Raw genomic sequence first — 21,418 nt, forward strand, 5'->3', positions numbered from 1 at the left:
CGACACGTGGCAACCAGGGATTGGCCCACACTAATGCAATTTGAGCCAATAGAAAACCACCAAATCACACCAATAGTCACAATGCAACTTGTCCTCATCCCATTGGCTGATGGGAGGCACAGTCACCCTGCCCAATAATTGCCCAGTTAGCGTACAAACTGTGGAATAGGCATCCCTGCAACCACATTTTTAACATTTTTAGTTGTTTTCCAATTCGATCAGAACGCGACTTTGGGAGCATTCGATGTTAGTTTTGAGTGAAACAATTTGCATTGGATTCAGGGCGAAGTGATATTCACTTTGGCACTAGTTTCAATCCAATATAGGTACTTTAATATTGATCATTAAACTGATTCCTTGGATCACTTAGTGATCATCCAGTTAATTGATAAATCAACCCAAAATAACTAGTTCATGTAAAGAATTTGAGTTCCTCAACTATGGTGGAGATTCCTAGGTAGTGTAACATCAGTTGTAGACTAGTGTTGAGTGTACAGGTGTTGCATGTAGTCAGATGATCAACCTTGGGAATTGCACAATCATTTTAGAGAAAATTCCTAAATAATGGGGGCTTAATTTCCTCAGAAATTGCGCAAGGAAATAGGGGCTCAAGCAGAGGCATAAATTGACTAAGTCTTAGACATAGCTTCTCTGTGAGAATGGAGATAGGTTATTCACTTGTAAGTTGAGCTTAGATTGAGCTAGCAATTGTAATACATCTCTATTCATCATATTAATGCAAGCAGGAAAAGGGGTTTTTAGCAGATTTCTTTCCCGTGGAAAAATATTATGTGCATGTGTGTTATTTCCCATTGCATGTTTGTGATTGATGTTCTAAATTGTGAATTGATTTCTATGGAGAAATAGAGTAGGTTTGTGTCTTGGGATTTAGATTAAAACTTCATGAGCAATTGAAAATCTACACCATAATTTCTACACATTTTTTCTAGTCTTAAACTTATTCTATATCTAGATTCTATAATCTAGATAATAATACATTTCCAATGGTGCAAGAATCACCTCAATCGAATCTTGTATGAGAAAGTTATGCTTCTTGGAAGTTGAACTATCATGATTGACCACCATAGTTCAAGAGGATGCCACATCAACTCTTATTACTCATGGAAAATGGGTTAGCCACGTATGGAGTATGAAAAATACTCTAGAAGAGTTAAAGTTGTAACTCTAGTTACAAGTTGAATAAGTTAAGTTTGACCCCTGGTTGGCTATTAGGTTTTGTTATAATCAAGCCACAAGGAAAAAAAAGGGTTCCATTCTATTTGATTACATTTTGTTCCTATTGCAACAAAATCTAACATGCCTTGGAGAGGGGTACCCTACAAGGTTCTTACTAGACTAAGTAACAATAATGGTGTGATGACCCTCTGTCACCACATCAAAAACCCCCTGCACTTTATGGATTTCACTAATGGGAGGAGTCTCAATATGTATATAGGTCACTTAATAGGTAATATAAGCTTAAAGGTGTAAGGTGACAAAGAGGTCTCTAAGGGAAAGAAAATTTATGCACAAGACTCCAAGAGGAGACAATTCACTTTCCTTGAAAGGGGCCAAGTTAGGGCAATACAAGATATAGAGTTTGATTGATAGGTTGAGAGTTGGAATCACCAAAGATAAAGGTTCAAAGAAAGGGTTTCACACAATGTATCCCAAAAAGGTTATGACACATGAAACCCTCAAGAAGACCTCAAGTTGAAACTATAACCAAACTAAGGTTTTGAATAGGGAAACAACCAGGGAAAGAGAAATTATGGATGAAATTGGAGTCAATTCCCACCAAAAGAAAATGATTTTGTGACAACCACTCAGACCTTTATGTTTATACTCTCCATAATCCAAATTTCCTCCTCGTCAATTTGCACTAAGCCGTAGTCAGTTGCTTGGCCTTAAGAGGGTTGAATTGGGGAGGGAGAGAAAATTAAAATTTATGGATAAGGAGTGATTTGACCGCGAACAAGACTTGGTAAATACCTAGTTCTTGGGTTAATGTATTCTATGGAGGTGATAGATTGGCTAATTCCTGCAAAGCAGTAAGGATATTTGATGCCCTAGCACAAAACCTAACTATTGCCTTTGTGAGCGATTAAAATCACCTAGGAGCCATAGTTAAGATCACAAAGGGGAATTGCATTCACATATTTTATAATGAGTAATGCATGCAATAATGAGACCTAGCTTCCATATAATTGATATCAATAAATTAGGGCACAATAGAAAAGACCCTAGATCATCAATTTATTAAATACATTAGACATGAGCATAAAAATTATTCAAAAATAAGTACACTTACAAAATAAAAATGTATGAAAAATCGATTATCAATCCATGAAAACTTCTCCAAAGTCAAGAATGGGCTCCAATAACCAAGTATACTCCATAGTCACATCTTGCTAAAGAAAAAAATCGAGTTTGAAATTCTCCTAAGAGAGGTCAAATTGTCCAAGTGATGATTGTTAGAGTCAGTCTTTGTAGCCTTCCTCTAGTGATCAAACATGCTCTTACAAAGTAATTTTAGGGTGTCAAGGTCAAATTTTGTCATTTTAGTGAGTCTTCAAGTAAAATTTGGTCACTCAGTATTAGGTCTAGGATTTGTTTTCACTCCTTCCAAATTCTTCCAAGTATTGGTCTATGTCACCATTCGAATGAGTGTACCATCATGAAAAGAGTTGTCATCATTAGTTCATGTTCCAATGGGTCATTTACACCTTTTTCGTGCTTTAGTTGTACTTGGCTAAGGCCCATTTCCCTCTCCTAGGGTTTTGAAGGTAATTCTTCTTGGATGGCCAAATGATCAACAAAACTTGTGTCCTGATGTTCATACACCTTCCCCTATCCCTAATATACCTTCTTAAACAATTCCCATCACTGATATCCCTCAAATTTGTCATTTTCCCACAAACCCTATCTTATTGCTACAATTTGATAATTTTCTAGGTTAGGCCTATGTTTTTCCCATTTGGACCCATTCCCCTCACTCAATCTTTGAAATTCCACTTTCCCCTGCTTCCTAACATCCCTCCCTACTTCCCAAAATTTTCTCAATAGTTTATAAGCCCCTCATCCCCTTCATTTCTACAAATCCCCTGTTCCACATAACGGGATAGGTTTTGTTCAAACTATGTTTTTGAGCAAGAAAAGATGAATTTGAAACAAGTGATAGAGGTTTTTGTCCATCCTTGACCCAAAAAGAAAAACCTCATTCAATTTTTACACAGGTTTCATGGTTTGGGAGAAATGTCGAAAAAGTCATTGGCCTCAAGAGGATTGATGCACTTCTGGAGTGACCTTGGGAAAATAAGATTTAACCTATCTGGGATGACCAAATGACTTGCTTGATGAGTCAATTGATAACTAGACAAAGAGATATTTCCAAAGAGATATCATGAGATTAATTTGGAGTTGAGGAAGACCTTCAAAAGTTGACTGCAACAACACTCTGCATTTACGCAGCCTCATTCTACACATTTTGACCAGTCTTGGGAGAATTAACTTTTGACAGGGCAAATAATCTCCAAATTGACAAATTCAAGATTTTATGGAAAGTAGATTCGACAAGATTTCCAACGAGCTATCACATGCTCAATTTTGACAGCGTGAAGGCCTTCAAACGTTTTCTGCAAAACGGTGCTGTGCATTAGGAGGTTGGCCCTGCACATTGGGTAAGCGCTGCGCATCAGAGCGATTTCTCCTTCACAAAATTGCACTGGCGCTGCGCATTGGGAAGGCACTGTTCATTGGGTGGACTGTGCTATGTATTGAGCTGCTAGGCTTGTAAATCACCCAAATTCATCCTCCATCACTTCTTTTGCTGCATTCACCTCCCAACAAGTAAGTATCAACATATCTTGAGCTTAAATAGGGTTTTCATGTATGGTTCATGATTTTTTTCTCCTAAAAGTCAAACCCTAGTTTTCTTTTATAGACTATTTCATACCATTGCAAACAATAATCCCTTGTCCCTTTTACCAACTTCATTTTCCCTAAATCTACCCCTTGATCCCATTTTCCCTAACCTATTTTCCCTTTCCCTATTTTCCCTAAGAGACTAATCCATTTATGAAACCCCTTATCCCCTCATACATCAAAACCCTAGGTCCTCTATCGATCCCTCTCACTCCCCTACCTCACCTCATCACTATTGTTACTTTCACAAATCTCTTCATACTCATCTTTTCCCCTCATTTATTATCCACTATTCACCATATCATCACCACATCATCCCATATAGACAAGCATGGAAAGAGACAATGACCCTGATTTTGACGAGGATACTCGAAGTGATAGTTCTAGGGAAAGGAATTTGCAGCAGGTAGAGAAAGGGAAAGGAAAGGTCCCAGGACAAAAGCTTGATGATGATGTTGAGAGGGATTTTCAGCTTGAGAAGCATGATTCTAATGTGCCACCTCATCATACTCTGGTAATAGACCTAGATAGCCCTTCTTTTGATCAAAGAATGATTTTGAAAGAACAAGAGGCTTAAATTAACATGCTAGAGGACAAGATAGCTAGAGGAAGATATATTATCAATTACCTAGAGCAGGAGAATAAGTAGTTAGAGGTAAACAAAACCAAATGGAGTTAGAGATGCTAAAAATTCAAAGGCAAAGCAACAAATAGCATCTGGTTCCCTTGACTCCTATTGAATAAGAAGTGGAGCATGATAGAGAAATATGGCTTGAAAGAGTTAACATTCACCTTGAGGGGCTTCTAAAGAAATCAAATAGAGACAATAAGATGCTAAGGCATATGGCCCACCATTATTTGACCCAGAATAGGATATGCAACAGGAGGATCAAGCACCTTAAGGCAAGATTAAGGAGGGCCTTAAAAGGCAAAAAGAAGGATGATAAGCTCAAAATTTTGGCTGATGTTACTCTAGCCCAAAAAAGTAACCCATGAAGCAGCTTTGAGCCAAAATTGGGCAAATTTTGAAACAATTTTGTCAATTTCAAAATTTTGAATTATGCAACACAGGAAATTTCGGTGGATGCGCAACGCCACCGGCGCTGCACATTGGATTGGCACACCCATTTGAAAAATGGCTTGTAATTCTAGATTTAGTATCAAAAGTACATCAATCCCTGAAATCTACATCTCATTTGGAGCAAAAATAGCTCTCCTAAAGGGCAAAAAACACTCAAAAAGTGCCCTCTCTGCCACTTTTTGCATCCACAGGAAGCAGTCTTGGGAGAATTCATTTTTGAAGGGACAAATGACCTCCAAATTAGGAGATTCAAGATGTTGCAGAAACTAGACAGAAAACGATTTCCCAAAAGCTATCTTGGGCCTGATTTGGTGGAGTGAAGGCCTCCAAAAGCATGCTTGAAGAGGCACTGCGCATTGGGCAGTTTTTGTCAGTTTTTCTTAAAACTCAAAATTTCTCCCAGTTTGATTACCAGTTGACTTTTTCTCTTCTCCTTGGTAAATTTGTGATGGTAAATGATGTAATATGATGTAAATATGATGTAAAATGACATGAGGGGGTAGATACATCAATGAAAAGTAGTTTAAAATTGAATGTATCAGTTTCCTTGGTTTTAGAGGCAAGCTGTTCCACTACCTATTTTCTTGTTCCTAGTTTAGATGTAGTTGAAATAACTCCTTAACTCTTGACTCCTGATGGATAGCTCAGATGGTTTTGATGTCTATATGATGTGTTTTTTCAGTCATTAGAATAGGTTGGACTCGTTTGGACGTGGTGCACTCATTGTACACTTGTATCAATAGTTTGGCAAGGAAGAAAACCACGTTTCACAACTATTTTTGTGGGATTGTTGTGATAATGAGTTTATGTATTTTATTTTTTATTTTTTTTTGTACAGTGGAATCGGCAACAGGGGAAGCCTCGCGACTCACATTACACGGGGTCGATTCTAACCGCTACCTCTCTAACCACTGGGAGCATGCGCTCGCCCCTCTCCACAGGCTCCGGGTTAGTCCGGGGGATTTGAACTCGTGACCTTCAGTGCGGAGCCCGCCTTTCTAACGAACTTCACCGCGTTGTGATTACCAACTCGCCTACCCTTGTGGGGCTGATAATGAGTTTATGTATTGTTTCTTCTTCTGTAATGAGTTATTCTTATGTGTTATATGTCTCCAAATCTCTCTTTTTCTTCTAAACTAAATGAATCAAGATAAATAGACAAAATGCACTAATAACAATGGTTTGTCTTGGGAATGCATTTGGTTTTTTTTGTTTTCAATAGTTTGAAGAGGACTCATGGTTTCTTCATGTCCTCCTCAACTCCTCAACAATCTTAAATCAATCATATCATCCAATTACTAGTACATAAACACTTATCTACCTCGCCCCATAGAACATGTTTATATCCTTGATTTAATTTCTCGGACCCAACTCTCCTGCTCCATTGGATCCAACAACAAAATTTTCAAATTCAACTGAAAAACCCTAAAGCTACTATACCTAGCCTAAAATCCAAATTAGAATCAGTCATCTCAACTGAGATTGACAAGGAGAGAGCCCTCTCCCGACCTGGTAGGGCTAGATACCAGGTTAAGCGTGGTTTGTGGTTATCCTAGGATTGACTCCCTTCAGCCTGAGGTTGATCTAAGCTCTAACATAGTGGCAAACATACTGGGGAACGTAGTTTTATGTTCCTCAGTAAAATGTATCAAGTTTAGATCTGATTGTTGATGGTGGACAACGATCAGACACCGGAAGGCTGAAATCATTCACCTATCGACTCCAGTGTCGAAGAATCCCAAGGTTCAACATTTTTTTATGGAAACTCTACTCTCCAAGAACCAGTAGCCTGAAGAATTTCTTGGTGAATTCATTGTTATCAAAATGGATTCGCTAGATCGAAGGTATGCTCCCATGAGCCGAGATCACATTCCAGGTTTCTCAAATAAACTTCCGAAGGTAGAGTGGCAAAGGAATTTGCCTATGTTTAAAGATGATGATAGGAATGATGCTACTTTATATTTGGTTACATTTCACATACATATTCGCAAGTTAAAGGTTGATTTTCCTAAAGACTGCTTGATGAAGATATTCATGGCCACTCTGGAAGGTGAAGCTCGATCTTGGTATGAAAGTTTGCCACCTGCTAGTATTTACTGTTTGAAAGGTTTTCATGCCATGTTCTTTGAAAGGTATAAAGAATCTTATCCATCCTTAATATTAGTTCAGAACTGTTGTAGACATGCTTATAGTTTTATTGAAAATATTGAGAAAGTTTATGAATATGATGACTTCATGGACGATGAGATCATGGAAGCCCTGTATGAAAATCCATTTCAGCAGCATAAAGAGAGCTTAGTGAATACTTATCAAGATGCTCAGGAAAATTTTGCAGCAGGATCAAGATCTTAGTACAATGGAAAATGATGAAAGAGAAGGTCTTATTTCAGATCTGCTTATAGGAGAAGATAGTATACAGGGTGTTAGAGTTGGTCTGGTTATCCCTTCGTCAGAGATCAAAACTCTTTTTTGCATTTCATGTTTAGGTGTCTCATTAGTTTCGATCAGTTGCATTTCATTAGAAGCATGCCATAAATCTGACGGAGAGGTTTGTGTCACTCATTCCCCTCGTGCTTGGCACTGCTGGCTCAGGTCTATTCATAAAAATCAAGTCTTGAAAAGTCATTTGCAGTCCTGTTTCAGTCTCTAGGTCATAATAGTTTTTTCGGTCATTAGGTCTAGGGTTAAGTCAATTGGGTCTTTGACAAAGTTTAATAAAGCCAGCAGGCCAGAGGGAGGTCCTTGTTAGGTTGTTATCTCAGAGATTTTTATCATTATACGGATAGATTATGACTTCTCTTCAAAACTCTGTTTTGAAGATAAGTCGACATTTCATTTTTGTAATAAATTTTCAAAAATTTCAGTTCTTGAATTGTCTAGGTGCAACCCTGGTCTCCTTTGCCAGATCATATCACAGCTATCCCTGCAAAAAATTGTCAAAGAAAATCATTATTTCAACCAAATTTAAGGAGGAAACAAAAAGGTCAAAATTCTATTAATCCTGAAAAAGTGTCAATTGCAAAACATAACAAAGTGGGTTATGGAAGAGGCAAAAATCAAATTGGTGTCTATATAAAGGTTTTTCAATGAAGTTTCAAGTCATTGTGCATGCCAAAGGTGGAGAAAGTCATTGCAAGTCGAGTTTGTGCGTTTTGGAGAGGATTGGTCCCCATTTCACCTGCGCGGTGCATATAACAGTCTGTGCGGCGCATATAACTTGCGCGGTGCACACAGGACTTCAGGCCAGTGCAAAATATAACCAGCGCGACGCATATACCTTGCGCGGCGCACTGGGTAAGGAGCGCGGCGCTTACAGTTTGGAGCCCGTAAATGGTTTGAAAACTCATCAAATCGCCTCATCTTCACATCAATTTGTTAGGTAGGCTCGCCTCCATTGCTTTTGCTTTGTTTTTAATGGTGAATGTGATGGGTTCATGGATGATTGCCATTGAGACAAGATTTTGAAAGCCTCCCTTTGCCAATATAAAAAAAGTGTTGTAGGGTTTGAAAACAGTTTTGTTACCAAGGTTGTTTCTTTTCCCCATTTCCCTTTGTTCCTCATTCCCAAATTCACTCATCAAACTTCCTCATTAATCCCCTCATTAATCCTACACTACAATCCCTAAAATCCTAATCCCTCACCCCTATAAAAACTCCTTAATCCTATTTAATATCCCAAACCCTAAAACCCTAATCCCATATCTACATTTCCCCTCCTTTCCCTAATTACATTTTATTTCAAAATTCCCTAATTCCCTGATATTTTCCCCTTCCTAATATTCCCTTGTACATTGTTTCCCCTTGGTCACAACATTGTTTAGATCAAAAGAACAGTCCATATTCAGTTGCACACAGCAGTTTCACATATCAGCATTCATTCGAGGCAGTTTGTATATCAGCAGTGATGTCATCTGGTCACTCATCTGAATATGAGGCAGAAACCCAAAGTGATTCTCCCTTGGGTGAACAGGAACCCCGGAGGCCTCGTAAAAGTGGCAAACATGTCAGGGAAGAACCAATCAGCCTTAGAGAATTGCATGCTTGTCCTCTTGCTATGCAGTGTTTTGAGCATTAGTCATGCTATGAGTTTTGTCAAAAGGTGGTTGAGGTCCAGTTTAATTATGAGTTGGCTCGTCTTTTTGTCTTGCATTTGCACGGAGATCAAGCTACCTTGGCTGGGGTCACCTTTACACTTACACCAGAAACTGTTTCGCTGGCAACAGGTATACCAAATATTGGTGAACTATGGCATAAAAAACAACAGATTGATAAGCAGCATTATGAGCCATATATCAAACCCAATTGCTTGAGGCAGCTCAAAAGAGTGTTCCCGTTCAGGTACCTGAAAGATGAATATGCTCCACTCATGAGATTGATCATGAAATATTTCAGCTGTGAGGGACGATTCTCTCGTCTTTATGCTTATCACATCAGGTTACTTATGCATTTCACCAGGGTGCGGATGATGAACATTCTGTATTTCATCTGCCGGAATATAGAGAGGATGACTACCTTTATACAGCATAGAACCCCTCAGCAGCAACTCAACAGTGTCTATCATTTTGCGCTTATAAAGATTTTGGTGGTTCATCAGCTTGGTTTGCAGGGCATCATTTGGGATGACTTCATCTCACGTGATTTCTTCATAGCTTCACGAAGAGTATCAGAGGTGAAACACGAGGGTGAACCTTCTCAGCAGTATGAGTGTCATGAGACCAGGCCTATTTTCATTACATATCAGAGAGGCTATCCGAAAGGCACCAGACCTTTGTTTGCAGCAGCAAAGCGAGTGTTATCTCCACCTGGCGTGGAAGGGGCCTCGCTTCCGACATCAGCACCACAGGCACAGGTACAGGACAAGGGCAAGAATCCCATGCATGAGAAAGGGCCTTCAGGTGAGCCATCAGGTTTCGTTCTCATTCCTGATGTTGAGACAGCTACGGATTTAGAGAAGTCTAGATATAGAAGGATGATTGAGGAGCAAGAAACAGACATTCAAGCCTTGGAAATCCAGTTGGAGATGGCCAAATGGAACATCAGGTATCTAGAATAGAGAAATAAGCAGCTTGAAGACCAACATGCAATCATGGAGCTACAAAACATTCGTGAGAATCAGCAAGCTCCCCGACATAGGAGGATTCAGTTCACTTCTCTAGAGCGACAGGTCAATGAGGATCGAGAGTCTAATCTCGAAAGGGTCAACATTTACTTGGAGAAGTAGCCGAGCAAGGCCAATAGAGATAATGCATCGTTGAGGCATATGGCTGTTCACTACAGGGCACGGAACCAAGTTTGCAAGGCTTGGATAAGAAATCTAAAGGTAAAATTAAAGAAGGCAATCCGCAAGCAAAAGAAACAAAGGGAGCTTGATCGTCTTCAAATTCTGGCCAAGGCCTCTTTAGCTCATCATCACACTTGATAAGGGAACTCCAGCCAAAATTTCAAGAGATTTGGGGCATTTTTGGTGATTTTGGAATTTTTGCGCTTAAAAAACAGGCTTTTTCCCTATATGCGCCACGCACCTTGCGCGACGCATAAGATTGGGAGCTCGAAATCACAAATGGCTTGCAGTTTTGGATTTTTCATGAAAAATAATGAATTTTGGTACTTGGACAAGAAATTTGGGAAAGTTTTGGCTCCTCAAAAGGTCAAGAAACATGCAAAAAATGACCTCACTGCCCCTATTTTGACACACAGGAAGAAGTCTTGGAAGAATGCACTTTTGGAGGGGAAAATGGACACCAATTTTGAAAATTCTAATTGGGTTGGATAGTAGACAGGCAGGGCTTTCCAAAAAGCCAACCTAAGCTCAATTTGAACTCCTGCAGGTACCTCAAAATCAGAAGCAAAGTAGCGCGGCGCATATAGAAATCAGCGTGGCGCATATAGGTTTTTTGCCTTATTTTTCATCTTTCAGCTCAGAAACTTGGCTAGTTTGACCAGTTTTGATTTGTGATGTAATTTTTGAGTTCTCTTGATGTAATTGATTGAACATGATGTAATTTTGACACTTATTTACTTGTTCTAGAAGATTCATTCACCAAAGAGTGAAAATTTAATGAATGAATCAGTTTCCTACCTTATAGAGGCAAGTTGTTTTGACTGCCTAGATTGTAGTGCTTTGTTTAGAATTGGTTGAAACAACTCCTAGAATGATGAGATCAACCCCTAGAGGCAAGGGAATAGGTTGGCTTGCCTATATTATGTAATTTCTAAGTCATTTTCATGGTTGGACTCTTGGGAAAAGCTTGACACCCTATTATACATTCACTTCTGCATTTTTGGCAAAGGAAAGACCAGGGTTTTGCAGCACTATTTGGGATCCTTGTGGCTTTATGTGTTGATGGTGTGCTTCTTTTAGTAATTGTAAGTTGTTAATGTGTATCATTTTCCTTCATTCATCTTCTGCAATTGAACAAATGAAGTGTTAAGGTAGAATCCATAGATTGTTATGCTCTGCCTTTAAGTTTGTTTGAGTTTCCATGTTTTCGTCTGTTTAAGGAGAATCCTTGAAAGCTTATTACTCTCCTTAGCTTCTCATCAGTCAGATCTAGCCATTCATTATCTTTAAAAGCATCAATACAATCGCCTACCTTGCCCCAAGTAGACCTCTGCAAAAATTGTGTCTCATCCCCGCACCTAAAATTGCCTTTTCCTTTGATTCAACAAAAACCCCAAAAATCAACCTCAAACTCCTTGTACTTCATACCTAGCCTAAAATTAATTGCAAATATAGTCATCTCGAGCCTCATTGACTACCTTTTACTGAGATTAACCCGGAGAGATCCCTCTCCTGTCCTCGTAGGGCTATCTACGAGGCTGAGCGTGGTTTGATGTGGACCTAGAACCTTGTCTTTTCAGCCTGAGACAATCTAGGCTCTAACACAGGGAAATTAAGTTTCAATTTCAGATTGTGATAAAATCAGGTTGGCTATTTCAGATCTAGATTCAGATCGTGATGATGAAGAGTACCTTGTTCTGAATCCCATGAAGGAGAGCTCTGTTGTTGAGATCGTCTGGAAAGAAGAAGACAAAGTTATTGATCCAAGTGTTCTCATTTCATTAGAACAAAGTCTTCACGAGGAGGTAATCCAGTCCTTTTATGAAAAACAAGATGAGATCTTTGTTCATGTAAGTGAAAAATCTTCTTTGGATAACTCAGTGGTAAATGATAGAAGTGTTAGTTTTGAGTTTCAAGAACTATCTGAACTTTTCCCTCGTATGACTGATGAGTGCGATGACAATTTGATTGCCATGTCATATGAAGATGATCAACAATGTTTTCAAATTTCAGAAGACTAGGGAATTGAGGACTGTCATTCAGGTTTTTCATGTTTTTCATGTTATTTCAAGAAGACAATAATTGCTTGAGCAAAAGAAAACAAAAAGTATTATCTCCTCTGTCTGAAGATGAGATAGATCAACTCCTTAAAGGTCAGGTTACAGCCCAAGCTAACACAGGTTTGCAGTGTTCACATAGTCAAGAAGGTGTTAATGAAGCTTCTTCCACTTTTGAAAATGATAATAGTCTTGAAATTAGATTTATAGAGCAACGAACAGATATTTTTTTCCTTCATGAAAATGATAAGGTTGTCATGTTTGATAATATTGAAGAATGTTTTCTGTTTAAGAAATGCTTAGACTATGAAATTGAGCTCGAGAGAGACAATATGCTAGAATTCGAGTCAGAATTTCTCATGGTCGAGGAATTTACAGCCAACACTCAGATAGTAGAAGCTTAAATTTCTCTATGCCTTCCTATCAATCAGCAACCAACTGTTCTTTCAGATCAGAATGAAGGGAGTACTTGTATTTTTGCTGCTGGATATCAAGATAAGCTAGTGCTTTAGGATTTTCAAGATCCCTTCAATATTCTTTTGCAAGCATTAGAAAAGATGAATGTTGTCTGGTTCATTAGCATAAGCCTTGGTTTCAGTTGTTATTGTGAGTTTCCTACATGTACATCGTTCTACTTGCTCGGGAAAGTGAGAGCAGAATTTTAGTATGTAGCCATCTGCTGGATTGGTTACATTGGAAGGCCCACTTCACATGATTGTACATATTTCATCAGTAGGCAGGTGGTTTTCATCATGATTTGAAGCCCTCAAATCTCGATGGTCTGCTGCCATTAAAAAGCTTTGTAAGTACTTGTTTCAGTTAAGTAAGTCTTGAGTCATTTTTTGTTTTAGTCAGTTTCAAGATAGTTTCAGAGTCAGTTTGTGTCGTCAAGTCGTCAGTTTTGAGTCATGCATTTCAGTTTGAGATTTTGACTCCATGCCCAATGGATAAGGCTACTAGGTCTACGGTGTTCTTGGCACCTCCAAGGAGCTACCATCCCCATTGGAGCCAATGTTAGAGTTAGTCTTTGCAGCCTTCCTCCAGTGATCAAACATGCTCTTACAAAGTGATTTTAGGGTGTCAAGGTCAAATTTTGTCATTTCAGTGAGTCTTCAAGTAAAATTTGGTCACTGGGTATTAGGTCTAGGATTTGTTTTCACTCCTTCCAAAGTCTTCCAAGTATTGGTCTATGTCACCATTCGAATGAGTGTACCATCATTAAAATATTTGTCATCATTAGTTCATGTTCGAATGGATAATTTTACACCTTGTTCGTGCTTCAGTAGTACTTGGGTAAGGCCCATTTCCCTCTCCTAGGGTTTTGAAGGTAATTTTTCTTAGATGCCAAATGATCAACAAAAATTGTGTCCTCATGTTCATACACCTTCCCATATCCCTAATATACCTTCTTAAACAATTCCCATCACTAATATCCCTCAAATTCGTCATTTTCCAACAAACCCTATCTTATTGCTACAATTTGACAATTTTCTAGGTTAGGCCTGTGTTTTTCCCTTTTGGACCCCTTCCCCTCACTCAATATTTGAAATTCCACTTTCCCATGCTTCCTAACATCCACCCCTACTTCCCAAAATTTTCTCAATAATTTAGAAGCTCCTCATCCCCTTCATTTCCCTTCATTTCTACAAATCCCCTGTTCCACATATCGGGATAGGTTTTCTTCAAACTAGGTTTCTGAGAAAGAAAAGATGAATTTGACAAAAGTGAGAGAGGTTTTTGTCCATTCTTGACCCAACAAGAAACACCTCTTTCAGTTTTTACACAGCTTTCATGGTTTTGGTGAAATGTTGAAAACATCATTGGCCTCATGAGGATTGATGCACTTCTGGAGTGACCTTGGGAAAATAAAGACTTAACCTAGCTGGGACAACCAAATGACTTGCATGATGAGTCAAATGATAACTAGACAAATAGCGCTTTCCAAATAGCTATCATGAGCTTGATTTGGAGTTGCGGAAGACCTTCAAAAGTTGACTGCAACAACACTCTGCATTAGGTAGCCTCATTATGCACATTTTGACCAGTCTTGGGATATTTGACTTTTGACAAGGCAAATGAACTCCAAATTGAAAAGTTCAAGATTTTCTGGAAATTAAACTTGACAAGATTTCCAACGAGCTATCACATGGCCAATTTGGACACCAAGAAGGCATTCAAAAGGTGTCTGCAAAAAGGCGTTTCACATTAGGAGGTTGGCGCTGCGCATCAGAGCCATTTCTCCTTCACAAAATTGCACTGGCACTACGCATTGGGAAGGTGCTATGCATTGGGTGGATTGCGTTGCACATTGAGCTGCCAAGCTTTTAAATCACCCAAATTCATCCTCCATCACTTCTTTTGCTGCATTCACCTCCCAACAAGTAAGTATCAACATATCTTGAGCTTAAATAGGGTTTTCATGTATGGTTCATGATTTTTGTCTCCTAAAAGTCAAACCCTAGTTTGCTTCTATACATTATTTCATACCATTGCAAACCATAATCCCTTGTCCCTTTTCCCAACTTCATTTGCCCTAAATCTACCCCTTGATCCCATTTTCCCTAACCTATTTTCCCTTTCCCTATTTTCCCTAAGAAACTAATCCCTTTATGAAACCCTAAGCCCCTCATACATCAAAACCCTAGGTCCTCTATCCATCCCTCTCACTCCCCTACCTCACCTCATCACTATTGTTCCTTTCACAAATCTCTTCATACTCATTTTTTTCCCCCATCTATTATCCACCATTCACCATATCATCACCACATCATCCCATATATACAAGCATGGAAAGAGATTGTGACCCTAATTTTGAGGCGGACACCCTAAGTGATAGTTCTAGGGAAAGGAATTTGCAGCAGGTAAACAAAGGGAAAGGAAAGGTCACAGGAGAAAATCTTGATGATGATGTGAAGAGGGATTTTCAGCTTGAGGAGCATGATTCTGATGTGCCACCTCATCATACTCAGGTAATAGACCTAGATAGCCATTCTTTTGATCAAAGAATTCTTTTGAAAGAACATGAGGCTTACATTAACATGCTAGAGGAAAAGATAGCTAGAGGAAGATATATTATCAATTACCTAGAGCAGGAGAATAAGTAGTTAGAGGGTAAACAAAGCCAAATGGATTTAGAAATGCTAAAAATTCTAAGGCAAAGCAACAAAGAGCATCCAGTTCCCTTGACTCCTATTGAACAAGAAGTGGAGCATGATAGAGAAATATGGCTTGAAAGAGTTACCATTCACCTTGAGTGGCTTCTAAAGAAAGCAAATAAAGATAATAAGATGCTAAGGCATATGGCCCACCATTATTTGACCCGGAATAGGATATGCAACGGGAGGATCAAGCACCTTAAGGAAAGATTAAGGAGGGTCTTAAAAGGCAAAAACAAGGATTATAAGCTCAACATTTTGTATGATGTTACTCTAGCCCAAAAAAGTAACCCATGAAGCAGCTTTAAGCCAAAACTGGGCAAATTTTGAAACAATTTTATCAATTTCAAATTTTTGAATTATGCAACACAGGAAATTTCGGTGGATGCGTAGCACCACTGGCACTATGCATTGGATTGTCACACCCATTTGCAAAATGGCTTGTAGTTCTAGATTCAGCATCAAAATTACATAAATCCCTAAAAGTTGCATCTCATTTGGAGCAAAAATAGGTCTCCTAAAGGGCAAAAACACTCAAACAGTGCCCTCTCTGCCACTTTTTGCATCCACAGGAAGTAGTCTTGGGAGAATTCATTTTTGAAGACGCAAATGACCTCCAAATACGGAAATTCAAGATGTTTCAGAAACTAGACAGATAGAGGTTTCCAACAAGCTATCTTGGTCTTGATTTGGTGGAGTGGAAGGCCTCCAAAAGCGTGCTTGAAGCGGCGCTACGCATTGGCCAGTTTTGTCAATTTTGCTAAAATCTCAAAATTTCTCCCAATTTGATTACCAGTTGGCTTTTTCTCTTCTCCTTGGTAAATTTGTGATGGTAAATGATGTAATTATGTAAATTTGATGTAAAATGACATGAGGTAGTAGATACATCAATGAAAAGTGGTTTAAAACTGAATGTATAAGTTTCCTTCGTTTTAGAGGCAAGTTGTTCCACTGCCTATTTTCTTGTTCCTAGTTTAGATGTAGTTGAAACAACTCCTTAACTCTTGGATTTGTCCCCTAATGGATAGCTCAGATGGTTTTGATGTCTATATGATCTGTTATTCAGTCATTAGAAGAGGTTGGGCTCTTTTGGAAGTGGTGCACTCATTGTATACTTGTATCATCAGTTTGGCAAGGAATAAAACCAGGTTTCACAACTATTTTTGTGGGATTCTTGTGATAATGAGTTTATGTATTGTTTCTTCTTCTGTAATGAGTTATTCTTATGTGCTATATGTCTCCAAATCTCTCTTTTTATTCTAAACTAAATGAATCAAGATAAATAGACAAAATACACTAATAACAGTGCTTTGTCTTGGGAATGCATTTGGTTTTTTATGTTTTCAACAATTTGAAGAGGACTCATGGTTTCTTCATTCCCTAATCAGGTTCTCAACTGTCTTAAATCAATCGTCTCATCCAATTAATAGTACATAGACACTTATCTACCTCGCCCCATAGAACATGTCTGTATCCCTGATTTAATTTCCCGGACCCAACCTGCCTGCTCCATTGGATCCAACAACAAAATTTTGAAAATGAACCCAAAAATCCTAAGCTACTATACCTAGCCTAAAATCCAAATTAGAATCAGTCATATCAACTAAGATTGACAAGGATAGAGCCCTCTCCCGACTTGGTAGGGCTAGCTACTAGGTTAGGTGTGGTTATCCTAGGATTGCCTCCCTTCAGCCTGAGGTCGATCTAGGCTCTAACAATGATGATGAGAAATACAATGGTTGTATCCTATATTTATATGAGTAGGGATAGATCCTAATTAGGTTAAAATCCCCTAATAAAACAAGTAAAATCATAATGATGTATTTTTTTACAAGCCAACCTACTACCTTAGGCAAAAATCGAATGATTTACCCACACGTGTGAGCCGTAAGGCCTAGAAAGGGTGATGTCTTCCATGTGCTCATCTCCACATGACATGCGTTGAGGCTCTAAGGTGCCATGTGTGGCGTAGAAGCCTCTAAAAATCATGATTTAAGGGTTGAACCTAAGATCTTTATTAAAATCCGTCTATGGACCTAAAAATCTAGTTTGGGCCACTATAAGTGGTCTCCTAGGTCTCTAACTGCTTCCAAATGTCCATCTCTACTCCAAAATTAAGGTATTTTCAGGTGCTACTAACCCTTCCATGTGTTAGAAGGTGATACCATGCTTATATAGGCTCTGGATTAGCTGCCATCTCTCAGAGAATCCTAAGGCCAACTTGGGGGGCATGCTAGTCTAGGTGCATCATCCTGAAGAATCATAAAATGTGGTGCAAAGGGGCATAATTTCCTAGGTGTAGAAGGTGTGCAAGGGTAGATGTGATGTGTTGTTAGTGCTCGAAGACCCAAGGCTCTAAATGCTTCACTCGTGGGTGTCAATATACTTCTCAAATGGCTTCGGTGCATGTGGGTAAGGTTTCCAAAGCTTGGGTTGTGGAATCACTTGATAATTTCCACATAAAGTCTAGTGAAAGCAAACATTCATCTTGTAAAATAATCATTTTTGCATCTAAGTGATTCAAGCTTTAATGTAAAAGGCTATTTAATACTTCAAATGAGACTTCCTTCCAAAATTAGGGCCTTTAACTCAAATGGTGTTTCCCCCTAAGTAGGAGTGGCTAAAGGTTCCAACCCCCAAGGGGAAGTAACAAATCCTTATCTCACCCTTCAATCTATTGGTGTTAGTCAATAATGATGGTAATGGAAGGGATAAGACTTCATGACCAAGTGCCATGGTCAAAGGAACCAACATGATGGGGATCCACATCCTAACTGTATAGATGTGGTGAAGGAGAAATCATGGATGCATGAGTTACCAACTTGGCATTTCCTTTTCCACCCCTCTTCTGCACCTTTTACTTTTGATTTATTTTTCTTTGTATTAACTCTCATAGCTCAAAGGGTTAGAGCTTTCTTTTTATAATGTATAATAATCATATTGCCCATTAATGATGGAGAAGCTTATTTGCCATTGGGGTTGGGACATGAAAGGGTTCATTTTATGATGCATACGAGTAACATGTGCTCAAGAACTAGGTGATGGCCATACTAAGTGACGTAGATCTCATGCTAGGCTTTTTCCCATGTGCTAATGTGTATGTCCCAACCATATTTTACATTTTGATATTTTTTATTTTATTTTGTGGCCATAATATGTTGTTTCTTTTTATTTTAGCTACGTCAACCTCCCAGGGAAAATTTCAAGTGCCCATCTTGGTATGTATATGTATGGGTTCCAAATCCTAGAAAACCAATCGCCAATTGAACCCAACGAATGGGGATGGAATATGGGCTTATAATGTAAGATGGAAATTGGTAAGTATGGAATAGAGATAGATGGAACATGTTATCTCAATCATGATTTCCTAAGTAGTTCCTCTCCTATACCCATTGGGTCATTAGGGGAGGTCCCACTAGATTAGGATCAAAGATTAAACCCCCATTTAAGGTGAGGGAGCAAGATCAAGATCAAAACAACTCCTTCTAGATCACCGCATAATCCATATCAAAATAAAAAATATAAACAAGCATAAGAACCTAATTCAATATGAATAAAGTACCTTTTGATCATTAACCCACCTTCATACATGTGCTCTTACCATATGGTTGAGAAGATATATGATTAATGCAGGTGGAAGAGATAAAATGACACATCATGAACTAGTGGTGGTTGTCAGTGGATTCATTGTTGGCCAACTACATGTGAAAAATGGGAGAAAACATTTCTCCTATGGGGTTACCCACTTTGGTGAAGAACATTTGGCTCAAACTGAGACATGAGCTCATCGTAGAGTGCATGATACATATGCTCGAACGAGGATATGATGAGGACTCCAACAATCTTTGGACCGTAGCAATGTAACATGCACATTGCAATCAACATGTTTGGGAGCATGTGCACTAGGTAGAGGGCATCACCCATGTTTTATATAAAAGTACAAATTTGTAAAGAAAATAAAATCTACTCTAAATGTAATATAATATACATGAAACATGAGATGAATGATGCTAGAACATTGACACGATATGAAATATAGGTACACTACTATGCAATGTTAGTATACATTGCATGACATAAGTATAGTCATATAACCAATGTAACCATCATATAATTAGATCAACATAACATCTCTTGTCCCTATGATTCATTATGAGATAGAACAAGAAAATGTCACAATCACCTTTGCAAGATTGGTCATGTTGAATCACAAGGGTGGGAGGTGGGAAAATAAGGTGACCATGCATCATCAAAAAGAGTCATGAATGAAGAGGGAGAAGAGGAATCCAACTTACGCCATTGAAACTTTTCTCTCAAACTAAGTATAGAGTAATCAACAATCAAGCTTAGGAATTTTTGCTGAAGAGCAACCTCAGGCAGACAATCCTCCGAGCCATATTCAATATCAATTTCAAAGTTCTCTTCTATATGATCAAGGGAGGGTTTTTTTCTCAAGGTACTCTTCCTCATCACTTCCTTATTCTCTTTCATCAATTTGATCAAGGGCAATGCTTTCCTTTGGATGGCCATGATCTTCTTCAACTTATTCACTATGATTAAGGAGGTGCACCTCTTAGAGAGCAACACCCAAATTTTGAATAACAACGTCAAATTGACACATCGATCCCTGATACTTAAGGAATTATTCAATGAACACCTTCATGGAAGGGATGATTTTATGTCTACAAGAAAAAATAAGCTAGTACCTCTGATCACCCAAAAAGGAATTAATGAAAAACCACATGAGAACATCTTCATGAACCATGTTGATTTCTGATATGTACTTGATAAATTTGACAACATGGTCCATGGTTGAAGAAGGATAACCATTGAATTTTTGGAAATTTCCCATAAAAGTTATAACATAATGATTTGGGTATCCATATATCTCCTTGATATCCAAAGTAGGGAACATCTCATGCAAATCCCAAGGAGCCATTTCCTTGATTTTTTCATAGCAACCGAATGAGGGGTCACCAAGGTGTGTTCAAAATTCCTTGAGAGATGCTTGCTTCACCCTACAAGCATTGAATTTCTAAGTTTAATGAAGAATAACGGCTTCATTCTTCCAGTGGAGTCACCATAAGTGGATGTATCTTGTCGTTAGGGATGAATCTAAATATTAAAATTACATGGAAGTAGACTTTCTTTGTCCTCGTTGTCGTAAAATGTAGTAGACCTTAGAGAGGGGTACCCCACAAGGCTATCACTAGACTAAGTGAAAACAATGCGGTGATGAACCACTGTCACTATAGCCAAAACCCCATACTCTTTATGGATTTTCACCAATGGGAAGAGTCCCAATATGTATATAGGTCACCTAATATGTAATTTAAGATTAAAGGTGCAAGGTGACAAAGAGGCCTCCAAGGGAAAGACAAAATTTATGCACAAGGCTCCAAGAGGAGGCATTTCACGTTCCTTAAAGGATGCCAAGTTAGGGAAACACAAGGCCTAGGTTTTGATTGATAGGTTGAGATTTGGATGACCAAAGGTCAAGGTGCAAAGAAAAGCTTTACCACAATGTATCCAAACAAGGTTATGGCACATGAAACCCTCAAGAAGCCCCCAAGTTGAAGTTGTTGGAAACCAGGATAATACTGGAAGAGGGTGAATCAATATTGTAGCAATTTTACAAAGTAAAAAAATTATTTTAGTTTGTGTTCATCATTAAATGCTTCAAAAATAAATTAAATACATAACATGAATTAATGGGAACAATCACAATGGAACACACAAGAATAAGTAACTTTTAGAACTGCTCTTCAATTCATTCATAGCGAAAGCTACAACTTGTTGTTACAATTTCTTTGGCTATAACCCGCAGGAAGCTACAACTCCTTGATTATCAGCTACAGCCGAATGGAGCTACAACCCCAACTATTCTCGAACACTCACTGGAAGGAGCACTAACCCTTGA

The sequence above is a fragment of the Pinus tabuliformis genome, chromosome X, assembly GCF_031772625.1.
Source record: "Pinus tabuliformis cultivar Carrire ecotype Pingquan chromosome X, CPIR1, whole genome shotgun sequence".
Taxonomy (NCBI): Eukaryota; Viridiplantae; Streptophyta; class Pinopsida; order Pinales; family Pinaceae; genus Pinus; species Pinus tabuliformis.